This window comes from Mandrillus leucophaeus, unplaced genomic scaffold, assembly GCF_000951045.1.
Source record: "Mandrillus leucophaeus isolate KB7577 unplaced genomic scaffold, Mleu.le_1.0 Scaffold158, whole genome shotgun sequence".
NCBI lineage: Eukaryota > Metazoa > Chordata > Mammalia > Primates > Cercopithecidae > Mandrillus > Mandrillus leucophaeus.
Genome location: NW_012101565.1, coordinates 809,807 through 816,820, shown reverse-complemented (window position 1 = coordinate 816,820; position 7,014 = coordinate 809,807). Strand labels below are relative to the sequence as shown.

General features: G+C 49.9%; 1 protein-coding gene across 3 annotated transcripts in view; it reads left to right on the top strand.

The window, feature by feature from the left end:
• TOP1MT (topoisomerase (DNA) I, mitochondrial) overlaps nt 1–7,014 on the top strand; it is a 53,401-nt gene that overhangs the window by 22,824 nt on the left and 23,563 nt on the right. Inside the window, exons 1-2 of one of the 3 annotated variants that reach the window (XM_011975644.1) lie at nt 1,720–1,749; nt 5,428–5,435. The exons of the other annotated variants lie outside the window; for them this stretch is intronic. The gene's annotated coding sequence lies outside the window, so the exon portion shown is untranslated. Of the gene's footprint in view, nt 1–1,719; nt 1,750–5,427; nt 5,436–7,014 lie in introns of those variants that run through there. 3 annotated transcript variants of the gene reach the window in all.

Genomic DNA, 7,014 nt, shown 5'->3' with positions numbered 1-7,014 from the left:
GCCTCAAAAAAAAAAAAAAAAAAGAGAAACTTTACACCACAACTGAAAATGGAAAATCAGTATCAATTCCATAAACAAAAGCTAACCATAAAAACATCAGATGTCATTACCTACTGAGGGCTATGAGCCTGAGGCCCTGCCCTTCTTCCCTCCCCTCCCCTCCCCCTCCCCTCTCCTGCCTCTGCAGTCAGAGCATCCCGAGAGGAGCATGGGTGTCTGCCGCCCTTCCCTCCCTAGTCCTCTCGTTTCAATGAAGTGGCTCCTTCTGTCTTCTCAGGCACAGACCTTGGTGTCATCTTTGAGGGCCCCATCCTTGAGGGCCTGGATTCCACATGGAATCCATCTATTAATCCTGCTTTCCAGCTGTGTTATGATGGCCTCCTCTCACCCTTCTCTACTGGCCCAGGCCTCTGCCTCAGTAGGGCTCTAACATGATTTTCAGAAATCTCACAAGTTTTTCCTTGCAAGACGCGCATTTCACTGTGTCTCCAATCTGCACTGATGTGGGTGTGTGTTGTGATGGTCAGATGTTGGAGTGAGAGCAGCTGTAGTGTGAGGTGCGGGCGAGGTGGGCAGTCAGCCGATGAGTGGGCAGGTTCAGACCGGGGTGCCTGGCGCCCCCATAACCTCCTTGGGGTTCCTGGGGATAGCACCCCTGACCCAGCGTGCAGCCCGAGGTGGGCCCCGTGCCACTCCCACTTAAGCGAAGTGTCTTTTCCTCTCTCTGTTCAGTGTGAGTTTTGTTTCTGAAGATAGTTTTTCACACTTCTTCTTCAAAAGTCCCTTTTGAAGGACTGTTTTTCCAAATTGATGATTTCTGAACTGCTGTGGTGTTGGTGGGGCAGAGATGGGCCTGGAGGGGACCCAGGAGCTGCCTTTTACTGCCCGCCCACTCTTCCCTGGGGCCGGGAAGTGCCTGAGATGTGCTCGCAGCTTCTGGCCTGGGGTGGGGACTTCTACCACTAGCTGGTGCTGTGCCCAGAGGCTCCTTGATGCCCCAGCATGTAGGTTGCCAGCAGCTTTGCCAGGTGTACTTTTTAAAAATGAGAAAAGGGTCATTAAAAGCATGGGAGGCTTCCATGAGGCTGTTTTGACTCTCTGTTGTTAAAATGGCAACCCTGAATGAGCTGCAGAGTTGCATATTTATGTATAAATTTGTTTTCTAGATTTGCACAGATCACCAAGCCAGTGAAGACTAATAACCATGAAAAGCCACCCAAGAAAAAAGGCCAAGTAGGCATCTTCAGTAGTAAATAAACAATGAATGTGATTCTGATGAGCAGCTTCACAGGCACTCACGCCTGGCGATGCTGATTCTTGCAGATATGAGAAAACAACGGATGAACTTAGTGTCTGATTTTCTTCTAAGATTTTATTGTGAAATAAGTTAGCAGGCTGGGCGCGGTGGCTCACGCCTGTAATCCTAGCACTTTGGGAGGCGGAGGTGGGTGGATCACCAGGTTAGGAGTTTGAGACCAGCCTGTCCAAAATGGTGAAACCCTGTCTCTACTAAAAATACAAAATTAGCCGGGTGTGGTGGTCGGGAGACTGAGGCGGGAGAATCGCTTAAACCTGGGAGGCAGAGGTTGTGGTGAGCCGAGATCACGTCACTGCACTCCAGCCTGGGTCACAGAGCGAGACTCTGTCTCCAATAATAATAATAATAATAATAATAATAATAATAATAATAATAATAGTAATAGAAGAAGGAGGAGGAGGAGGAGGAAGAAGAAAGAAAAAGAAGAAGTAGTTAGCAGTGGATGGGGCAGTGGGGTCGGGACCTTCCGTAGTGGCTCTGTGACCTTCCCTTTCTGGTGTTTTGTGCCTGGGCCAGGGTGGACACTGGCAGCATGGTCTGGTGTGGCCTGCACCTGCTCCGGAGTTGGGAGCAGCCCCAAGCTCACCCCTGACCCCTTTGTTCACTGCCCTTGGTTTCTGCTCTTGACAGAGGCCACAAAGGCTGAGATCAAGAAGCCGTTTCCCAAAGCTCAGTTAAAAGCATCTGTTAGGCCCATAGAGAGCAGTCGTTGCTGGGTGGGGAAGGTGAACCTTCCCTCCTCCTCTGACATGCTTTAATTTTTTTTTTTCCTGGAAGCCCTGCGACTTCCCTAAAAATTGAATGAATTATAGAACAGACCTATGGTGCCAATGGGTCATGTTTGGTTAGAAGGTGATAATCTACAGAATTCCACAGATTCTAGATACTATGGACCTATTCCATATGGACTAATAAGAGGACGAATCTTCTTTAAGATTTGGCCTCTGAGTGATTTTGGATTTTTACGTGCCAGCCCTAATGGCCACAGATTTTCTGATGATTAGTAAGCATTTATTCTTTTGACTTGATTATTGTCTCCTTTATATGTGAATTTATTACTCCCGTTGAAACCATATACTAATAAACTATTTGCTAGTCAAAAAAAAAAAAAAAGGTTAAGTAACCGGCCCAAGGTCACACAGCCACAAGTGGGCCACACTGCGTTGTAGCCGTCACCCCTGCTCTGTCCTGTATGCAGCCACGAGCCGGGCAGCTCTCCCAGTGGAGACGTGCTGGGGGTGTGACACACACACCTGCTATGAGAAGAGCGATGCGTACTCTCTCATTAGCATATTATGTTGACAGTATTTTGGGTGAAATAGTTGGAATTAAGTATATCATTAAGGTCAAAGTCACTTTCTTTTGCAGTGTGGCTTCGGGATGGGGTAAACCCCGCTGCTGCTTGCAGCTGTGTCTGCTGGGCTGCGCTGCCTCCCACCTGGGCAGTCCCTGCGTAGCCTTGGAGCTCCGGCTCCGGCTTCGGGCTTCCAGGTGGGAAAGGTCTTTGTGGGTATCCGGCTCCTGCATTTAGCAGCTGTTCGATTCTGGGAAAATTCTTTAAATTTTCTAAGCCTAGTTTCTCTCATGCAAAACAGGGGTCCTCCTACTTGCTCTGAGGAAGAGTGGTGAAGCCCCGCCTCCGCTCCCTTGGGCAGCCCCTGAGTGGCCTGGGGAGGAAGAGGGCACAAGGGGAGGGGGCCACCAACCCCAGGAATATTGGCAGACAGTTCATAGAAACCCTTCCTGGTCTGCAGGCCTAGACTCCCCATCTGTGTCTCTGGCCTTGTGCAGTGGGTGCCACTTTTCCACGCCCTCCCCAGCGTGTTGACTGCAGCCACCCAGGTGTGAGGTGACCTCACTGTGGATTGGATTTTCATTTCTCCCATGGCTGATGATTTTGAGCATCTTTTTACAGGATTGTTGGCCTTTTGTATCTCATCTTTGGAGAAATGTCTATTTAGATTATCCCCCTTTTAAAAAATAATATATATATTACATATTATTTTATATATATATTACATATTATTTTATATATGTATAGAGAGAGAGAAACGGAGTCTCACTCTGTTGTCCAGGCTGGAGTGCAATGGTGCGATCTCAGCTCACCACAACTTCCGCCTCCCGGGTTCAAGTGATTCTCCTGCTTCAGCCTCCCAAGTAGCTGGGATTACAGGCATGTGCCACCATGCCTGGCTAATTTTGAATTTTTAGTAGAGACAGGGTTTCTCCATGTTGGTCGGGCTGGTCCTAAACTCCAGACCTCAGGTGATCCGCCCGCCTTGGCCTCCCAAAGTGCTGAGATTACAGGCATGAGCCACCAAGCCCGGCCAAAAAACATTTGTTTTAAGAGATGGAGCCTGTTGTTCAGGCTGGAGTGCAGTAGCCTGATCATAGCTCACGGCAGTCTTGAACGCTTGGGTCCAAGCAGTCCTCTCGCTCAGCCCCACGAGTAGCTGGGACTACTATAGCAGGACAGGTCGCAGACAAAACCTCTTGGACACCAGTTTTAGGAAGGAAGAGGCTTTAATCAGCTGGGAACATCGGTAGAATCGTGTCTCAAGATCCGAGCTCCCCAAAGTCAAGATTCCTGTGCCTTTTAGGGACTTACAACTGTAAGGTGTCCACATGAAAGGGCCGTGATACGTTGTGCACGCAGGGGCTGCGTGACTGGGGCTGCATGCACTGGTGATCAAAACAGAACCAAACAGGGAGTTACACAATGCTTCCTCATATAGTGTCTGGAATCGATAGAAAACTTAAGTGATTAGGTCAGGGGTCGATCTTTAACTACCAGGCCTGGGGTGTGGCGCTGGGCTGACTATTGAATTTCACTTCTGCCTTTTCTTTAACTCCTACTTTTTCTTTTCTTTGAGGCAAAAATTAGGCAGAAGACAATATGAGAGATGGTCTCCTCCCTTTCTACAGGCACACACCATCATGCCTGGCTAATTTAACAATCTTTAGTACAGATGGGGTCTTGCTGTGTTGCCCAGGCCAGTTTTGAAGTTTTGAGATCAGCAACTTTGTTATTCTTTTTCAAATATTGTTTTGGCTATTCTGGGTCCCTTGTATTTCCCTGTGAATTTTAGGATCAGGTTGTCCATTTCTGCAAAAACGCCAGCTGGAATTTTGATGGGGATTACATTGAGTTTTCAGGAATTTTGATGGGGATTGTATTGAGTTTTTGGATCTGTTTGGCGAGTATTGCTGTCTTAACCTTATGAAATCATCCGGTCCATGAACACGGGATGGCTGCTTATTTATTTAGGCTGTCTTTAATTTCTTTGACCAATGTTTTACAGTTTTCAGAGTATAAGCTTGATACTTCCTTTGTTAAATTTATTGTGCAATATTTTATTTTTTGATGCTATTGTAAATTATTTTCTTCTTTTTTTTTTTTTTTTTGAGACGGAGTCTGGCTCTGTCGTCCGGGCTGGAGTGCAGTGGCCGGATCTCAGCTCACTGCAAGCCCCGCCCCCCGGGTTTACGCCATTCTCCTGCCTCAGCCTCCCGAGTAGCTGGGACTACAGGCGCCCGCCGCCTCGCCCGGCTTTTTTTTTGTATTTTTTAGTAGAGACGGGGTTTCACCGTGTTGGCCAGGATGGTCTCGATCTCCTGACCTCGTGATCCGCCCGTCTCGGCCTCCCAAAGTGCTGGGATTACAGGCTTGAGCCACCGCGCCCGGCCGTAAATTATTTTCTTAATTTCATTTTCAGTTTGTGCATGGCTCCTGGTTAGAAATACAACTGATGTTTGCATATTGATCTTGTACCCTACAATTGTGCTGAATTCGTCTATTAGCTCTAATAGTTTTTGTGGATTCTTTTTTAAAATTTTATTTTCTATAGAGATAGGGTCTCACTATGTTGCCCAGGCTGGTCTTGAACTCCTGGACTCAAGTGATCCACGTGCTTCGACCTCCCAAAGTGCTTGGATTACAGGCATGAGCTACGGTGCTCAGCCAATTTTTGTGGATTCTGTGGGATTTTCTATATACAAGATTATGACACCTGCGAAAAGAGATGATTTACTTCTCTCTTTCTGATCTGGGCGTCTTATTTCATCTGCTTGCCTGTTTGCTCGGTGAGAGCCTCTGGTACCGTGTTGAGTGGCAGTGGTGAGAGTGGACATCCTCGTCTTATTCTTGATTTCAGGGGGAGCGTCCAGTCTTTCTTCTTGCATATGAGGTTAGCTGCGGGGTTTTGTAGATGCCGCTTTTCAGCTTAGGTTTCCTTCTGTTCTGTTATTGAGTGGGTTTTCCATTCTGTTTATTATGAAATGGTGCTGGATTTGTCTGGTGCTTTTTCTGCATCTATTGAGAAATCTTAGGGTTTTTGTCCTGCCACACTCCCTCTTACGAAACCTGAGGAATCAGCTGGGCATGGTGGCTCACACCTGAAATCCCAGCGCTGTGGGAGGCCAAGGTACTTGAGCCCAAGAGTTCAAGACCAGCCGGGGCAACATAGGGAGACGCCATCTCCACAAAAAGTAAAAAACAATAAACCAAAAACCCTTAGAAACCTGAACTGGAAAACACACTGACTTCAGGATTTTGTTGAAGGAATAGTGGGCCTGGGCTAAGGCCCTGTTCTGGGTTGTAGAAAGGGTCATCTGAAAAAATAATGCGTCGCTGTTCCGCAGCCCCTGGGAGGAGGTGGCCCACCCGGAGAGTCAGCTGCTGTGTCCTGGGGTGTGTGTACCTTCAGCTGCTGAGCTGCTCATTCTGAAATGATGGGACACCTACCAGGTCTGCCTGGGCCCTGAGAGCCAGCGAGTGCAGCCTTCGGCCTCTGCCCGTGGTTTCCAGCAGCTAGATGACATGGACACTGAGTCAGCTGGTGGCAGGGGAGGGTCCCTGAGGGCGTGCGGTGGCAGCCCAGGCTCCCTTTCTGCCTGTGTCCACTGCATTCCCAACGGTCACAGCGAAAGTGCGGGATGCATGTGAATTCATCTGCTTCCCACGGTCCTGGTGTCCGGGTTTTACCGGGAAGAACAAGGCTGTAGTGCTGCCGGAGGTGAGCGGTGTGGCCTGTTGTGGCTCAGGGCCCATTGCCAAGTGCTGGTCTAGAGGTTTTGCCCTTGGCCATGCTCCCCAGTGAAGACACTGGGGTTAAACCCTGGCCAGGGTCAGGGGTCATGCTGAGGACTGAGTGCAGGAGGGAGGCTCCAGCTGTGCCCGGTCTCTGGTCTCCTTGGGAGTGAGAGGCTGGTTGGCAGTGATGATTTCGCAGGACTTGCAGTGACCTTTGTCCAGAGGCACCACCTCTGAGGGGCTGCTGTGGGCTGGATAGCAGGCGCTTCTGCCGGTTTCTGCATCCTGGAAGTGCTGCTGTTTGTAGGGGATGAGGTAGGGGCCATCTGAGCCTGTGAGGTCCCTTCTCCCCAGCAGCGGAGCATGTGCTTAGGAAGGACCTGCCAGGTGCCCCTGCCCTCGGAGGCTCTGGGAGAGAGCTGTGTGCCAGCCCTGGGCAGGGGCTCACTGGCCTGGTTGTGTGACCTGTGGGGCACCCTGACAGCCAGCCCTGTGCTGCAGAGGTCAGTGGGACTGGGTTTGGATCTAGGGCCCCGCCCCAGCGTGAAAGGGCGCTGGACCACGAAGGCAGGGAGACCAGGGGGAGGCCGGCAGGACAGTCGGTGGCCCCGCTGCCGCAGCCGGGTGCAGGCTTAGACCGCACAGCCTCGGAATGAGCGCCGCT